We start from the raw sequence: 20,371 nt of genomic DNA, 5'->3' as shown, positions 1-20,371 counted from the left end.
TTATTCTATCAGGCAGAAAAGATTAACAATGCGAAGCAAATATATCAACATTAATGCTATGCCAAAAGGTTTGGAATCAAATTCTTCTGGGGAAGATTTTATCGAGTTTTATTTATTTTATTCTGAGAACAAGACAAAATTTAAGCAATTCAGCCTTAACCATTATGTGTGTGTGTGGTGGGATATATGTACATATATATACATATATATACATACATATACATACATACATATACATGCATGTATATACATAAATGTATATACATACATGTATATACATACATATACATACATACATACATATTTATACATACACATACATATATATGTATATACATATTTATACATACATAGATATACATATATACATATATATATATATATATATATATACATATATATACCAACATACATATATATATTCATATATATATATATATATACATATATATACCGACATACATATATATATTCATACATATATATACCTACATTTATACACATATACATACATATATGTATATATATATATATATATATATATATATATATATATGCCAGCATGGAAAATGGGCATTAAATGATTATATATATATATATTTATATGCGTATGTGTGTGTGTAAGCAGACACACACATACATATCACAGACAGACACATGCATTATACTATGTGCTGTTGCTCCCTGTGGAAGTGGTTCAATATTCTGCTATTCTACTGGTATTCCGGTATTATGGTGACAACCTCTGCCTAACAGGGTTCTATTCATACATTCACCTCACCTATATATCCACACAATGTACCACCAGTTTATTATACACTGACATTCATACTACTCACCCCCTACCTGCTTCCGACTAAATTTTCTCATTCTATTTCGCTCTTTTGCATCTGAACTTCATTATTCTCAGAGTTTATAGGAGTTCTACTTAAGACTGACATGTTTACCCTTGGTTTCTTAGACACTCTCAGACTCCCTTGGCTATAAAATACTTATTTCTTATATATAAAGAAGAAATACTAATGTTTCGTTTTCTACACATAAGGCTTATGTTTGTATACATCACACACATATTTATAAAGATTACTGTTATGCTGAATTTTTTTTCCCTCCACTTTGTGCGGAAATAAAAAAGAAAAAAAATTCTTGTGAATATATTATTTATTATTCACCTCCAAGAAGCCACATGGTGTGACTGAATAAACCAATAAAATGTTCAAAACTCTCAAACAGTAACACTACTTTCTTTTCATTATTATTCTTTTTTTTTTTGTTACCATCATCGTTATTATTATTATTATTGTTATTATTATTATTATTATATGACAAATATAATCCCAAAACACGCAAAATAACATGTAAGAATTTGCAGATTCAAATACATTGACTTATTCTGTGAAATGTCATGAGAATCTTCAATGCCGCTGCTGATAAATAGCAACTCTAACACTTAATACAAGATTGTCTTTGAGATGGCCCTTGGTGCAACACCTCTCTACTTGATCAGATTAGAAGAGGATGAGAGTACCGAAGCTAATGAAACCATTGACCGGAGTTTCTTGCCATTCTGTTTTTGTTTTTTTTTGTTTTGTTTTGTTTTGTGGAACAACTTGGTGCTGGTGCCATGTAAAAAGCAATGGTGATCGTGACACATAAAAAAAAAACGATCTAGTATACTCTGTCAAGTGGTTGGCATTAGGAAGGGCATCCAACTTTAGAAACCATGCCAAAACAGACAATAGAACCTTGTGCAGTTTTCTAGCCTTGCCAGCTCCTGTCAAATCGTCTAATCCATGCCAGCTGGGAAAACAGACGTTAAATGATGATAATGAGGATGATCTTATTCTAAAGTTTTGAACTTAAACTCAAAACACTTATTCCAAAATCGACAAAAGAGAAATACTTCCTATACTGAACATGGTAATTAGGGTAATTAATGGATAACTAGGCAAAAGTTATGACATCAAAAATGCCAATGACTCTGTATTGACCTATGATGGTGATGATGATGATGATGATGATAGTGATGATGATGAAGAGGCTCAAGAGAGAGTTTGATGTTATCCAAAGAAATAAAGGCAAGGACTCCTTTACAACTACCAGTAATTATTGTTGTCTTTGAAATTTGGTCCCAGAGCCCACTGGATTCTTGGATTGAATTAAATACCTGCCAAGGGCACACAACATACAAAAGCTTAGAAGTGAAGGCACCAATGTTACAGAATCCTGTGTCAGTCAGTTCTTCCAGAGATCCATACCAGAAAAAGGAAAAAAGAATTAACATTAAATTCTATCAACTTGCTAACAAAATTTTTAGTTTACCTTCAACACAGCCCCCACCCCACCCCCTGTCCCCCATTTAAAAGCATTTAGTGAGACCTCAATCAAAATGTAGCCTTTTACAGTCATTTTAAAATTCACAAATTATGAATTAAAATCATGAAAAAAAAAAAAATTAGAAGGCATAAAAGGTATTTCTTTGGTTCTTGGTAAAATTTCCAGTTATGGATTCAATAGAAATTATCTTGTCATTCAGCGATGGGTTAGGAGCAATACTTCATACGATTTCAATAATGTCTGATTAAAATTGAATGTCTTCAGATGTATACATAAAATTACTTCAACGGAAATATTTCTAATTCAAAATTAAATTATAGACCAGTGACTCACTTCACGTATGCCCAGAAGGAGGCTAATCAAATACAATTGATATTCACTTAGAAAACGCAGATCTTTGACCATTATTGTATAGTGTCATAATTCCGATTTCTATCAATAGAACAATGGAGTTAAGATGATGTACATACACAGGTTGAAGATGGGTGAATGATCAGACAGATAGTTGCACAGCTATTCAACAAACCATGTCTCTAAGTGAGTTTGCTCTTAAATTATGAGTATGGCTAGTATTCTTGAAAGATAGGTTGACCAGTCTCCATTTTGAGTGGTTTTGTGAGAATTTTTGGCTTTTATTCATTTTTGTATTTTTTTTTTGTTTTTTGTTCTTTTGAGTTTGGATGGTAGAAATATAGAATGAGTTATGGTCTCAATTGATTCGACATAAAATGAAAGGAAAGAAGAAAAAGAAAAGACAACCCACACCAAAAAAACCAAAAAAAACCAGCAATTTGTTTAGATATTTCTGTCTTGGCACACACCGGGTGAAATGCGTAGCCGTATTTTGTCTGCCGTTACATTCTGAGTTCAAATTCCGCCAAGGTCGACTTTGCTTTTCATCCTTTCGGGGTCGATAAATTAAGTACCAGTTACGCACTGGGGTCAATATAATCGACTTAATCCGTTTGTCTGTCCTTGTTTGTCCTCTCTGTGTTTAGCCCCTTGTGGGTAGCAAAGAAACAGGAATATATTTGGACGACAGATGCAAGAGAGGTACAGAACTGCGTTAACAAAAGTACACACTTGATTTGGGATTCTGTTGCTTCATACTCTCAAAACATTTACTATATCATTCAATAACATTTCTACATTTACTTTATCATTCAATAGCATTAAGTAGAATTCATTTCAACTCAAAAAATATCTGAACATTGTTTTCCCCATATTTCATTCATATTTTTTTTCCTTCTTTGCTATCGACTATTTTAAAAGTTTAATTCAAGCATAAATTTTGATATTTGTGACGCTCAGTTCCAATGTTTATTTGCTTCTAATATTATGAATAATTTAACAAAAAAGAAAAGAAAAATGCTTCTAATAGTCCTAAATTTATTACATCTTTGCACCAATGTCTGGCTAGCTTACACAATTTATCATCTAGTTATGGAGAAAAAAAATTTTTAAATAGAAAAAACTAAATGTAATCCTTTTAACTCCAGACCAATGGTAATTATATTTTATATTTTTGTCTCTGCCGTTGGTTATAAAGCTTACTATTAAATTATTTTCTGTTAGATATCATAAATGTTTATAGATATATTTGTATTAGAATATTTATGCAATCATCATCAGGCACAAACTCTCATTTGAAAGTTTTCTAAGCGTGTTGCCACTGCTTACATGTAGTATCCCAAGAGAACAGACAAAAGCATTTAGCAAGACTAGTTCTTTCGAAAACTATTTTCCAAAATAGATTCTTCTTCCTCTCTCTCCTCTATCTCTCTCTCTCTCTCTCACTGCTTTCAGTTGCAAGAAATATTTTCTATAGGTAACACTGAAGACCTTACGAACGAAATTTCACTGAAGCTTCTAAAGAGAAAACGAAAAGAGTAGAAGAAGAAGAAGAAGAAAAAGAAAATTTTCAATTGATACTATCGAACCATCTCCATTGCTTCCAACCATGTTTTGATTGATGAGACCTCTGATTTTCCCTTTGTGCCAGCCCAAATATGGTATCCAAGCTACAGAATGAACTCTGTGAATCTTTATGATTAGCGTTCTTATCCAGTCAGACAATGCGTTAGTTTCGGTGAAGTTTATCATAACACAGCGCAGTACCTGAGAACGATTGGATGCTCTCAACCTCTCTCTCTCCCCTATATATATATATACACATATATATATGCGCAAACACATACATACATTCCACTATCTTATAGTCAAAACATTGTAGCGGAAACAATGAAAGTTGAGTATACTCGGAAATGATAAGTGTGAAATAGCACTGATAACTCATCTTAGATATGTTAAATTTTGACAAGAATACTCAATTTACTGAATAATTTGATCTGATAATGATCATAAAATTATACAAATCTAGCAGAGAATAACATGGCATTCTCCCAAAGTTTTTCCTTCACATTTATGTAATGTCTGAAAATCAAAAGCAGTGTTCTGGTGTTTCTTTTGGGGTTTTTTGTTTTTTTTGTTGTTGTTTTTTTTTTGCTAGAATTGGTGTTATATGAATGACTGGGCAGTTTGAATAGTTGCGAGAGATTGTTTGAGCTAGCAAGTTAGAGCATCGACAATTAAACAAAATACTTTTACTAACCATCACCATCATCATCCTAACCATCATCATAGCCATCGTCTCTCTCTAAATCTGATACTTGTTTGCTTTGATAATTTAATAAATAGAAATTGTCAATTAAAAAAAAAAAAATATTAATATTTTTTTTTTTATTTTAATTTGAATAAAAAAAAAATGATAATGGTAACATATAAATAGAAATAAATTTTATTCTAAACTATGGCCAATGAAAAATGTTCAAAAGATACAAATATTTATTGATGTCATTAGATTATTAGAGTTAAAAAAACAAAAAAAAAAGAGAGCGAAAGGAAAATTCAGATGAAATTCCAGTGTTGTTTTCTTTTTGTTTTTTGGTTAAAAATTATTATTATCTGAGAATGAAGATCATTGCTTTCGGGCTTTCAGATCCATAACAAGCAAAGAAAGACATGAGAAGAGGGGGTAGGCAGGGGGGTGGGGTACGGGGAGGCTGGAGGGATTTAATAATGAAAGTGCAATGCTGGATCCTGTTGTATCAAAAGGATTTGCAAAATGGCGGAGGACAACAAAAAGAAGAAGAACCAAAATGTAAAGGGGGTGGGGTGGGGTTCGAGATAGCTGTGGTGGTGGTGGTGGTGGTGGTGGTGTGATGGTGATGGTGGTGGTGATGGCAATAGTTAAAGAAGAGATGTGTTGTGAGAAGCTGATAACTCATCACGAGTTCAGCAGTGGTGGGCATGCAACCAGAAACGCAAGAGATCAGAGTCCAATACAAAAATTGTCAACAAAATCGGTAAAGAGAGAGAGAGAGAACAAGAGACAACAGCGCCATAGTCCTTGATTCTGCTGCGAAGATTTACATTAAGAAACAATGGTGGACATGGTGGATCAAAAGGAATTCCATCCATGACCTTTCCAATTTTATTCCTCTTTCAAGTAGCAAACAACATTATTGAATATGTCCTTCCTTTTATATATTTGTTTTTCGTTGTTGTTTAACCCTAGGTCATCCATTATCGAGTAGACCTGTGATCAAAAGCATTTTGGGAGCAATCTTCATCATCATTAGGCGCAGGAGTGGCTGTGTGGTAAGTAGCTTTCTAACCAACCACATGGTTCCGGGTTCAGTCCCACTGCGTGGCATCTTGGGCAAGTGTCTTCTGCTATAACCCCAGTCCAACCAATGCCTTGTGAGTGGATTTGGTAGACGGAAACTGAAAGAAGCCTGTCGTATATATGTATGTATATATATATATGTATGTATGTGTGTGTGTTTGTGTGTTTGTCCCCCTAGCATTGCTTGACAACTGATGCTGGTGTGTTTACGTCCCAGTCACTTAGCGGTTCGGCAAAAGAGACCGATAGAATAAGTACTGGGCTTACAAAGAATAAGTCCCGGGGTCGATTTGCTCAACTAAAGGCGGTGCTCCAGCATGGCCGCAGTCAAATGACTGAAACAAGTAAAAGAGTAAAGAGAGTATCATCATCATCACCATCATCATCATCATTTAATGTCTATTTTCCACTTTGGCAGGAGTTGGATTAATGACTAAGATTATACTGTTCAATGTGTTCATTTCTTAAGATGGAAGATTGTGATTTGAAAGAGATTAGGCTGCTATTTCTAGCAGGAGGAGTGATCATTTGTGAATACATGTACACAGGTTTGGCTGTGTGGGTAAGAGGCTCATTTTGTAGATGCTTGGTTTCCAGTTCAGTCCCACTGCTTGGCACCCTGGACAAGTTTCTTCTACTTTAGCCCCAGGTTGACTGATAACGCCTTGTTGGTGGTGGTTGTTGGAAACTATATGAAGCTTATTGTGAACATGTGATTTTGATGTTTGCTTGTCCATGTTTGCATAAGTCAGACAAAGTTTAAGGCAAAGTGAGTCTCTCAACCATAGAGCCACACTTGCTCCAGCTGAAGCTGATCAACTGAAATCTCACAAGTATTACGTTGTTAATTACCAATCAAGGTTTTAATTTAAACACAAGCATTTTTGCATAAGCAGTCTCAGATTGGTTAGAATTTTGATAGTTAAGACAACAAAGTGCAACTTGGGGGTGTGTGATTTGGTTGTTATTTCTAGCACTTCAAGTGGCTATTTAGAGGATGCTATGCGTGCACTTATTAAGGAATGTTTTATTAATCAGATGAATTTTTCTTCTGACTATAATCTTAAGAGATGCTAGTTGTTGTTTGTAAGTAGCTTCTGTCAGTCCTGGTTTTGCAGATCTTGTTATGCGAACGTAAATGAATAAAAACCAAAAGATTAAGAATCAGAACGGACATGTCAAATCCAATTTAATCAAAGACTATCTTATGTAATCTTCATCTTATCTATAGTCAGTCTTTTCTCTAAATTCACACACACACACACAAACACACGTGGTATGCAAATTTGTGAAGTGTTCCATATTTTACCCTGTTGGTGTTAGAGTCATGTAAAAAAGCACCCATTACACTCTCGGAGTGGTTGGCATTAGGAAGGGCATCCAGCTGTAGAAGCCTCTCTAAAAAAGACAATGGAGCCAGGTGTGCCTCCCTACCCACCCCCAGCCATAACAGCTCCTGTCAAACAATCCAACCCATGCCAGCACAGAAAACAGGTAATAAATTTTACACATATGCACACACACACACACTGCATGCATATTTAATGTTATCACATGAAGAAGAGTGACAGTGAATTTGAAGTTTTGAGCCATTACACTTTGTCGGACAGTCTGAAGTCTAGCACGGAAAAAAACTTCAAAGTCCCTATCAGCCTGCTTCTTGTAAATGTATAATAACCATGTACTCTGCAAAAAAGTATGAAGTAATTCTTCTCAAAGAAAAACACCCACACACACAAGTTTTGTTACCATGGTTTTGCTGGAATATATTGCCTTTGTTTTAATTAATTTTCAAAATAAAGAATTTAGTAAAAAAAAAAGATTAATTAAGATTGTGTTGTAAGATGGCAAATGGCAAAATCATAAGAACATCTGAAAAAATGCCTCGGGATATTTCTTGCAATTCATTAACATGGTAATGAAGATAAACATAATCCTTCAGGTTACCATTACAGTTCAAACGCCTTAGGGGCCGATAAAATAAGATAAAGAAAAATAGCAGTCAAGTACTAGGTTAATGTAAATTAGCTAATCCCATTTTTCTAAAATTGTTGACCTTAAACCCAATATTGAAATTGTAATTTTGGTCACTTTGAATTAAAACAAAACAGAAAAGAAGAAAATGGTAAGATAGGTGCAAGAATGGCTGTGTGGTAAGAAGTCTGCTTTCCCGACTGCATGGTCCTGGGTTCAGTCCCACCATGTGATATCTTGAGCAAATGTCATCTGATATGGCCAGTTTGAATGTTAACCCTTTTGATACCAACCCAGCTGAAACTGCCTCTGGGTCTGAAGTACAAATGTCTTGTTTTCATAAGTTTTGAATTAAAATCTTCCACCAAACCTTAGTCACAATTTATGTTCCTAACACTAGCTGAATGATAACTAAGTTATTTTACTAAATTCTTTGTTATATTTAAAGTAATTGAAAGAAACACAGAACATCTCAACAGAAATATGGTAACAAAAGGGTTAAAATATATAACAGAGAAACAATTCTTAATTCTTTCGTTACCAACCCAGCTGAAACCGGCTCTGGCTCTGAGTACAAATGTCTTGCTTTCATAAGTCACAATTTATATAAAACACTAGCTTAATGATAACTGAGTTATTTTACTAAATTCTTTGTTATATTTAAAATTAATTGAAAGAAACACAGAGCAATCTCAACAGAAATATGGTAATGAAAGGGTTAAAGGGTTAATTTCATGGTCAGATAAGTACAAAGACACGAATGAATTTATGGGTAAGAATACATATATTTATGTATATGGACTATCTTAAAATACTATAGAACAGGTGAGCCACTCTGAGATCTAACCTATGTAAGGATAGGAAAAAAAAGAAGATTTAGTGAAGATTTAGTGTATTATCAGCATGGCTGTGCATGTGAGTATGCACAAGTGCACATACATTTGCTTATGTATATTGCATTACAAGTGCATGCTTCAGAGTGTATTTCCAAAGAGAAAGAGAGAGAGAAAAAAAATATGTGTGCAGATTGTATGAAATCCCCAGGTAACAGAGAAATCATCAAGTACTCCTCAACCTGTAAATTTAGCAAATTTACACCTGTCTTGGCTCAGGTGGTTCGGTATATTTAAAAGATTAGTTTCTCGATTGTTCATACCTGAGATTCTACCATTCCTCAGGAGGGAAATGGTAAATATTCTCATGTAGAAAGACTAAATTAGTAGAAAGAAATGCTAAAGAAAATCAGGTGAATGTATAGGGTAGTTAAACTGTTGCTGGTTACATGGATTATGAGTTCAAATCAACTGAAAGTATTGTTACATTTTGATGTAAAACATTTCATTCTAAGTTGAGTCAGTTTATTTTACAAAAAGAAAATAAGACAATCTGCACAGTTTCTCTGAGAAAGATATTAAATGATAAGCTTGTATTGTAGTGAAGAACATACCTTCATGTTGTCTGTACAGACACATCACCATCATCATTTACTGTTAGTGTTTCAAAAGAGCTGGCAAGTTGAAGGATTGCATTAACCCATTCGTTACTGTATATTTATTTTGAGATGCTTTGTGTTTCTTTCAATTACTTTAAATATAACAAAGAATTTAGTAAAATAACTTAGTTATCATTAAGCTGGTGTTAGGAACATAAATTGTGACTAAGATTTGGTGGAAGATTTGAATTCAAAACTTATGAAAACAAGACAATTATACTACAGAGCCAGAGCCGGTTTCAGCTGAGTTGGTATCGAAAGGGTTAAGTTCCAATGTCTGCTTGCCCTTTCTAATACTAACCACTTTATAGAGTGGAAACAACCCTAGTAAGAACCTCAATGCAGTCCTTCAACTCCTCAGGTCTTATTGAATCATCCAACCCTTGGAAGTATGGCAGACAAGTGTTAAATGGCGATGATGACTGATGTTTATTGACTTGGAGATAGGGAGAAGGAATGATGAATAAAAAGAAATTAAAAAGACAAAAGAACCTAGAGGTGAGCTTGAACTCAGATTGTCAAAAGATGTGAATCAATTCCAGTCTCGGTGCTACTATTTCCGCTAACCTAACACTATCACTAAATGAACACTACATATAACGAAGACAACAATAGCAAGAATAAGAATAAGAATAACAACAAGATGTTCATCAAGAAAAATAAGTTGAACATTCAAAATAAAGTAGACAGCAATTATATGAAGTACAATTTATTGAATTTTAAGCATATTTAATCTGCTGTCAGTTTACAGATAGCAATTGTCAAGTCCAAGTCAACAATATATCGTTCATGCAATATGGTCAGTCGAATACAGATTTTCAATTTCAACTCGATATCAATCACTTCAACCGCATTTTTATTCTGCCAACCCCAACCCCACACCCACAAAATTGTCAGTTAACATCAAGGAGACGTAATTATTCTCATTTAATTTATAAAAATCACTCAGCCTTACAAAGAATTTTAAAAGATAAGCATGCAGCTTTTCAGGATTGTTAACATATAGCATTCATCTTAATTAAGATAAAGAGGTGGCTCTGCCTCCTACTCTCAAAGAACTGCTTGCTCTACCTTACACTCTTTTCTATTTCCGTCTCTATAGCTCTACCTTGTTTATATTAATTTTATCTCTCTCGCACATACAAGCTGTGAGATTGGCGTACGTATTTGCATGACATATATGAAATGTGTGAAGGACCTTGTGTGTGAATCATTAAGTGTGTGTACGCGTATGAGAGATTACTCATGGGTAGCTATGACAAGGGGCATGCCAGCCGATAAGCTTGCATACATTAAAACATTAAAATCAATGCTGTAGATACCGAACATTAGAGAGCGATGATGGATGGTCTTGTGGTCCATCATTCCAGACTACACAAATGGCTATTTAATACTAAACAGATCCAGAAGACTTTTTAATTGACAATTTTTATTTATTAAATTATCAAAGCAAACAAGTATCAGATTTAGAGAGACGATGGCTATGATGATGATGATGATGATGATGATGATGATGATGGCGATGATGATGATGATGATGGCGATGATGATGATGATGATGATGAGGATGATGATGATTATGATGATGATGATGATGATGATGATGATGTGATGATGATGATGATGATGATGATGATGATGGTGGTTATGATCATGATGATGGTGATGGTTAGTAAAAGTATTTTGTTTAATTGTCGATGCTCTAACTTGCTAGCTCAAACAATCTCTCGCAACTGTTCAAACTGCCCAGTCATTTTAAGGAATTCAACCATGCAATGACACCATTACCATTTCACTTACCATAAATCAAAGTATAATTAATTTTCAAAATATAACAGACTTAAGCAGCAGAAAATAGTGAAAAATATTGACAAGAAAATGAGAAGCCATTGCTTAAGAGCTTCAACCATGGGCCTAATATCTGAGAAAATTTCTGTAATTTTGGCAGTAAGCAGACTGATAATCAGAAATATTCCAGCTGTGCTCATCTCAGAAAGTCTATCTGGGACTACAGTATCCAATGTGTCTTTTTTTTTTCTTTTCACATTTTCTTTATTTTTTTTCGTTAACAGTATGATGTAAATTGAAGTAGAGATGGCTGCATGCAATTTATAACCAACCAAATGATTGCACAGCAACTCCTTCGTTGGTTCAAAGCTTAATTAGTAATATAAGCAGGGGAATATTATATCATTGGGAAGGGATAGAGCTGACAAAACTACAGGGTTTTTTTTTTTTTTTTTTGTTTTTTGTAAAAACTCTTCAGAAAGAAGCAGATTTAAGAAGAATATTTAATTCTTATCTAAGTGTGAGCAGCAACATAGCAGACCCAGAAAATGAAACATCATCTGAACTGAACCAATAGTATCAAATGCAGTAAGAAATTTTCTAAGTGTCGAGTTAACCAGGAACTATTTTCCAACCAACCACAAATGCTTTTAAGGTATTCGATAAAAAATACTATCAAAGTAAGCTTTAGTTGCAAACAAAATGAAAGGTAATATAAGATGAATGCAAATTCCATCAACGATCTGTCAACAGCAACAGTCAAGAATCTGAATTTAATTCTAAGGTAAACTAACCATTTTGATACTAACCTGTCTGAAATTTTATTTTGTTATTATACACATTCCCTGTTTTATAGTAATTTTGATTAAAATCTTCCATCAAAATGTTAATTTTTATTCCAAACACCATCTTAATGATAAAGCTGTTTTAATGAATTCTTCATTATTTTCAAAATTAATTGAAACAAAAGACAATATATTTTAGCAGAAATTTGGTAACAAAAGGGTAAACCCTTCAGCATTTAACCCTTTTGTTACTGTATTTCTGTTGAGATGCTATGTGTTTCTTTCAATTAATTTTAAACATAACAAAGAATTTAGTAAAATAACTCAGTTATCATTCAGCTAGTGTTAGGAACATAAATTGTGACTAAGGTTTGCTGAAAGATATGAATTCAAAACTTATGAAAACAAGATATTTGTACTCAGAAACAGAGCCAGTTTTAGCTGGGTAGGTAATGAAAGGGTTAAACCAGCCGTTTCTGGCTAAAGCATTCTACCTGTTCTGTTGAAACAAACCAGACGTAGCATTTCCTACCTACACTATTTCTCATTCCAAAAACAAACAATCAACTCAGGGAAATCACAAAGCTATGAGATAATGCGTGATTAATCCAACGCAATGTATATAAATAAATATTACATTTGACAGAGTATTGTGAAAGCTAACGGGTTAAAGAAATGGTAAATGCTTGAGTTTGGCAAGAGTCTGCAGAGTCAAAGCAGCATCTTTGGTTATCAGTATGATTGAGGTTAGTTTCGGGAGAAGGTTTCCTCAATCATTCAAAAAGAGAGAGAAATGTCATGGCAGGATCCAAATACATATTTATAGGGGAGGAAGGAAGTAGGGAAATCTAAAAGACCCTTACATGAAAAGTCATACCGGATGATCAATGGTGGAACCCAGCACATCCACGTGCAGCTGAAAACGTATATCTTAATGCAGTGTTTCGATATATAAAATGGGGGAAAATAAGAAAAGAAAAGAAAAGAAAAACAAAAAAAGACAAAACGAAAATAAGGAAACAAAAAACAAAACCCAGAGAAATCGTCATGAAATGGCATCATAGAAATAAATTCTATCTGGAAAATTGTTGTTGTAAAGAGAAAGCCTGACTGATCTGGCAGAAGTGTGCAAATCGCATTTACTCATAACACTAAAACATTGTAACTGAGCCCATTATTGCGTTTTTATTTAATGCTTTTCTCCATTGAAATCCTATCTGGAGAATGCCTGAGCAGAATGCGCACGTGCACGCACGCATGCATGCACACACACACACACTATATATATATATGTGAAGGAGTGGCTGTGCGGTAAGTAGCTTGCTCCCAACCACATGGTTCAGGGTTCAGTCCCACTGCGTGGCACTTTGGGCAAGTGTCTTCTACTATAGCCTCGGGCCGACCAAAGCCTTGTGAGTGGATTTGGTAGATGGAAACTGAAAGAAGCCCATCGTATATATATATATGTATGTGGGTATATATATGTATATGTTTGTGTGTTTATCCCCCCCCCCCAACATCACTTGAGAACTGATGCTGGTGTATTTACATCCCTATAACTTAGCAGTCTGGCAAAAGGAGACCAATAGAATAAGTGCTAGGTATACAGAGAATAAATCCTGGGGTTGATTTGCTTAACTAAAAGGCGGTGTTCCAGCATGGCCACAGTCTAATGACTGAAACAAGTAAGAGAGCATAAAGAGAGTATACATGCATATATATACACACATACACATAAATTTCTTTTATTGGTTTGAGTCATTAAAATGTGGTCATGCTGGAGCACTACCGTTAAGAACTCTAATCAATCCCATCAACTATGACACTCGTTTCTGTCTAGTTCGTGCTTTATTGCTTTAGCAATATTTGCGACCTTCTTGACACAGAGTCAACTTGACACCAGTGTATATGGTATACTCAAGCAGTTTATATGTATATATGGGATACATACACAGACAACAAACATACACATACACACACCAAGATAAACATACAGGGTTGGGCAAAAGTTACCTGACAGTAAATCAAAACCATTTAATTCCAATAAATTATTTTATATGAGACTTTGCTAATAAATAAACAAATGTTGAGAAAAATCGGTGATTTTTACTCACAGAATTTAATTAGTAAACAATCATAATTGGAATGAATAAATAAAATTGAGTATTAAGTATGTATGGAATTTTGATTTACTGTAGATGTGATACCAGTGTCAGTGGCAAGTAAAAGCACCATCCGAACGTGTCATTGCCAGCGCCGCCTCGACTGGCCTCCGTGCCAGTGGCACGTAAAAAGCACCAACCGATCGTGGCTGTTGCCAGCCTTCCCTGGCACGTAAAAAGCACCCACTACACTTATGGAGTGGTTGGCGTTAGGAAGGGCATCCAGCTGTAGAAACACTGTCAGATCAGACTGGAGCCTGGCGCAGCCTCCTGGCTTCCCAGACCCCAGTCGAACCATCCAACCCATGCTAGCATGGAAAGCAAACGTTAAACGATGATGATGATGATGATGATGATATCACGTGACTTTCGGCCAACCCAGTATGTGCATGCCATGTATCTGGATTTGGTAAACAGAAACTGTACGAAGCCTGCTGTATATTATCATCACCATTTTAACATCCTATGTTGGCCTACTCACCAAGCTAGTAGGGTGGCATCATTTAAAAGCTAAAACAATGCAAAGTGCATTGTGACCAGTGATGTATAACAACATCTGATAGTCTGGTCGATAGCACGGCGCTGTGATAACAGACCTAAATATATATGTACAGACACTTTCCATTTAAAGATGTACAGACACCATTCTTTTATTTATCCAAAATTTATTCCAAGTAAAAGATTTTCTCTAAATATATCAATCATCAACAATGTTGTCATCGGTTCCTTGATAAAATATCTTTGTTAGAATATCAGAACCATTCATCAAAATTAAACTTTGAAAACATATCAAGCTAGCTGCAGAGTTTCTAAAGTTTTCTAAAGACAGTTTAAAATATTCATAATTGTGTGATAAATTCTATTGAGCCATCTTGTGATTGGTATGCAGAACTAATCAATTAATTACTCTCGTATATGACTACCATCTTTTAATAATAATTAAACTAACGATATAGAAGAATCTTAATACCTGACTGCTTCCTCGCATGTAATAAATAAACTAAGTCTGAAGTAGTTAATAGAGTGGTAGATGGATTATCCTTAGGATAATCTGACTGATTAAATTGATTTGAATATTTGATTTATCTGATGATTAAGATCACACTGTGCTGGTGTCACGTATAAAGTGCCTGTGCAAGTGTCACATATAAAGCACCCATGCTGGAGCCATATATAAAGCACCTGTGTTCGTGCAACATATAAGGTACCCATTCTGGGGCCACATATAAAATGTTCGTGCTGGTGTCACATATGAACCACCTGTACTGGTGCCACATAAAGCGCCTGTGCTGGTATAACATATAAAGCACCCATGCAGGTGTCACATATAAAGTTCCCATGCAGGTGTCACATATAAAGTTCCCATGCAGGTGTCACATATAAAGTTCCCATGCAGGTGTCACATATAAAGTTCCCATGCAGGTGTCACATATAAACCACCTGTACTGGTGCCACATGTAAAATGCACCCATGTTGGTGCCACATGAAATTTAGATGTCCACAGTGGAATTTTGGGGGGTTGTTAAAATAAAGACGATCCAAAATACTGACATCACTGCCATCAATTTGTCCCCTCCCCCCAAATTTGCTGGCCTTGTGCTAAAATTAGAAGATTACCCAGAGATCTGCCTAGTGGCACAGGAAAAGAAGAAGCATCCAGTTTATTCTGTAAAATGGTTGGCATTAGGAAGGGCATCCAGCTGTAGAAACCATGCCAAGGCAGAAATTAGAGCTCATTGCAACGTTGAGATTTGCTGGATGCTATCAAACTGTCCAACCCATGCCAGCATAGAAAACAGACATTAAATGATAAGTTTTGTTTTTTTTCTGAGTTGTAAGAGAAATATAGCTGCATCATGATGGAATCATAAATCCATTTAACTACACACACACACTGTGAAATTCACTTCCATTTTAATATTTTCATAATGGTTTATATTATGGAGCATCAAAGTCGTTCATTATATATTTATGACCTGGTCACTGAAACTCCGTTCCACTGAATCTATTTGTCAATAAATCCCAGAAATGAGAGCTTTTACTTCGTAAAAAAAAAAAAAACAGAAATAACAACAACACTTTTAGCCTAAAATATTTTCAAATTCTTTGAGTACATCTTTCCAGAGAGACAGAGAGAAAGAGAGAGAAATGTCTGGTTTTTCATATTTCCTTATATGCAAAAGATACATGTGAATATATGCATGTGTGAATGTGTACGTGTGTGTGTGTGTGTGTACACAAATGTCTCTTGTTTATTTGTTTTTGTTAGCCAGAATGGTAAAACATTATCCATTGCTAAATTTAGCAGAACATGCCATCAGACATGAAAAGCATGATAATGCTTGTATTTATAGCTTTGCTTTTTATTTTTGCTTGAAAGTATATTTTACTACATAATTTATAAACATGTAAGTCCTCAGATGATACATACACAGACATATCCATATAGTATATATATATATATAATATATATATATATATATATATACGTACATATAGTGTATTAGTACATATATGCCTATAACAAATAGTGATTTAGAAAACCAGATTACTTCCTGTTAATAGAAAAATGAAACAAGATATGCTGTTAGAACGAAGCCCTCTGTTCTGCTACCTTGCTTTCATGTGCAACACAGTAAAACATTATTACTAATGCTATTGCATTGCCGAACCTAAAAATTTGGCTGACTGCTAGATCTACCCCTTTCACCAAACCAGCATAGCTTATAACAAGAGTACAAAGTTTGCACATATTAAAAATACCTTCTTATATAACCTACTCTGGCTTCAAGAAGACTATTATAAAAAAAAAAAAAAAGACCGTTTCTTGTATGATATTTTTTAATAGGTGTTTCAACAACTGGTATTGTAAATGCCTGATATTGAATGTTGAAGTTAAAGAAATATTAAAATTTATTTCTATTGAAATTGGTGACTGATTTGGTCGGGGTGATGTTGGCGGTAGCTTTATATGGGAAATAAAAGCAAGAACAATCTTTGAACAAATTATTTCTGAAGACTAAATAATAAAAATGAAATAAAAGAAAAATCGAATAATATAGAACTAAAGTCAAAGAAGCCGTCACAAAAGTTTCATCTTTTACTCATAAAAGCTCTGTGAAAATGCCATAGAAAACAGATTATGAGAGAATACAGGATCTGGACAAAAATTACAAAATTGGTGGTGATATAAGAAGACACAACAATATGAATTATGGGAGATAAAAACATTTTTAAGCGAACATTAAAACATGATTTTATAAAACAATATTTATAAAAGCTAACAAAGAACAAACCCAAACAGGAACCATATTCCTTCTAAGCTGATTTCTAAATATGCAGTTTAATAAACACCTCAAAACTAAAAAAAAAAAATGTAAAAAAGAGCAAAAATATTTTTAAAAGTCAAAAATAAAAAAAACAAAAAAAACATCAAATAGCTATTTTAATGAACAGAACCATTTTCTCTATTCAATCGTTTCTTGCATTTGTAAGGAAGGAAACAGGAAAATAATTCTTCATTTGTGTATTAGTTTTTTTTTTCTTCTTTTTAATCTAAAAATTTTTTCTACAAAAAATTTTTAAATGCAGTCACTTTTATTAGCAAACAGAAATATCAACAGTAATTAAAATAGGTCTATACAACACAGCAAGAAGCAAACTATAAAAGTTTTGCCAGAAGAAAAAAAGAATTAAATCAATCCCGATTAATTACTTCCACAGACAATTTAGCAGGTCATAAATAAAGAGATCGCAAAAGAAAACAATGAAATTCCAGTTTCACTTTCATCTACTTTCATTCTCTTAACATTCTGAAATATAAGAATATACCAGCATCTTTGATATCGCTATCAACCAACAAGCTGACAAGTCGATGAGGTTAGTTTGATGTCACTCCTCAAGCTGCTGAAAACACCAGCTAAATCTCCCTTAAATCTCTACGGTCTAAAAGAAAAGACCTATTTCTTTACTACCCACAAGGGGCTAAACACAGAGAGGGGACAAACAAGGACAGACAAACGGATTAAGTCATCGATTATATTGACCACAGTGCATAACTGGTACTTATTTAATTGGCCCCGAAAGGATGAAAGGCAAAATCGACCTCGGCAGAATTTGAAGTCAGAACGTAGCGGCAGACGAAATACCGCTTAGCATTTCACCTGGCATGCTAACAATTCTGCCAGCTCGCCGCCTGCCTAAAAGAAAAGACCGTTTAATAAAGTAGTCCAAGATGAAGGGCCATCATAACAGCATTATAGACCAGTTCCTTCCACCAAGCAAAGCCATGTACTGAGGCCCTGGGCCCTTAGACCTTAGTCAACCACTCAGTGTGTAGCCCATGTCCTAGATGGAACTATTTAGATGTCTGGAGGAAAAGATGTGATTAATTACAGGTAGAATTCTTTTGATCATAGGTCTGCACATCAAGACTTGTCCTAGGGTTAAACATTACTTCTTTGTATAGATCAAATGATTAAAAGACTAAATTCTAGCAGTACACAAGTCAATAAAGAGACCCACTGTGTAGTTTCATGACCTGTTAGATATAACAGCTAGATTTCTCTCAGACTACATCCTATTGTCTTTAATAAAAGGACACATAATGGTCACATTAGATAGTATAGTCCGAGATACACTAATTTCATGGTGGAACCATTTGTTATACTCTAAATGCAACGTTAAGATTAATTATTTTATTTAATCCTCCCAACCCTTGATTATATTAAATAACTTTAACAAAAACAGTTTATTTCATGTGAACAGTTGGAAAAGGATGTAAAAAAGGGAAATAAAAAAGAGTGACCCCCATCCCAGCGTAACACAAACTTAACCCTTTTGTTACCAACCCGGCAGAAACCAGCTCTAGCTCTGTAGTACAAATGTCTTGTTTACATAAGTTTCTTGGTCATAACCTCAAGTCTACTACAGGTGCCTTGTTGCTGTGGCTTTGACTGAGGACCCTCATTCTAAACTATCTCACATTATCTCTGTTCACTCAGACATCTAGAAAGATGCTAGGATTATCCAAAAACCTGGCCTGTGTCAGATCCTTTCCATACCCTTTCAAGATGGAGATTAATCTCTTACCTGTTTTATGTTAATCAACTGGAATTAAGAATTAACCCTTAGAGATCCTTGGGGGCTAAAGAACCTTTCATATGCACATCCTTTAGGCCTCAATGCTACCATAAAATGCATACCAATATAAACAGAAAGGTATTAGTTGCTGGCTACAGAAATTTTATTCCTGACTTTTCTACATTCTCTCTTGCGTCCCAAGTTATTTCTCTTCCTTAGAAGCTTTATTTGGAATCAATTGTGCATATGCAAGTGCACTCTGTGTGTGTGTGTGTGTGTGTGTTATTTTCTTTATATTTACTCTTTACTCTCTCTTTTACATGTTTCAGTCATTTGACTGTGGCCATTCTGGAGCACCGGCTTTAGTCGAGCAAATCGACCCCAGGTATTATTATTTGTAAGCCTAGTACTTATTCTATCGGTTTCTTTTGCTGAACCGCTAAGTTACGGGGGAAGTAAACACACCAGCATCGGTTGTCAAGCGATGTTGGGGGTACAACCACAGACACACAAAACATACGCACACGCACATAATGCATGGGGCAAGCGAAATCGAAATCGAATTGAACCAGCCAGGATCCCTGGTCTGGGGGTACGTAAAAAGCACCATCCGACTCGTGGCCGATGCCAGCACCGCCTCGACTGGCTTCCGTGCCGGTGGCACATAAAATACACCAATCCGACCGTGGCCGTTGCCAGCCTCGCCTGGCACCTGTGCAGGTGGCACGTAAAAGGCACCCACTACACTCACGGAGTGGTTGGCGTTAGGAAGGGCATCCAGCTGTAGAAACATTGCCAGATAAGACTGGAGCCTGGTGCAGCCTTCTGGCTTCCCAGATCCCCGGTTGAACCGTCCAACCCATGCTAGCATGGAGAACGGACGTTAAACGATGATGATGATGATGATATATATATATATATATATATATAGAATCGCTAGCTTCTGCACGCATTTTGTTTCTCTCCTTGTTTCTCTCCGTGTTTCTTTTCTGTGTATCTTTCTGTTGAAGAGCGTAGGCTCGAAACGTAAAAGACTTGTTTTATTTATATTCTGAGCGCCATA

Source organism: Octopus sinensis, linkage group LG5, assembly GCF_006345805.1.
Source record: "Octopus sinensis linkage group LG5, ASM634580v1, whole genome shotgun sequence".
NCBI classification, from domain to species: Eukaryota; Metazoa; Mollusca; class Cephalopoda; order Octopoda; family Octopodidae; genus Octopus; species Octopus sinensis.
This window is presented reverse-complemented; position numbering follows the sequence as displayed.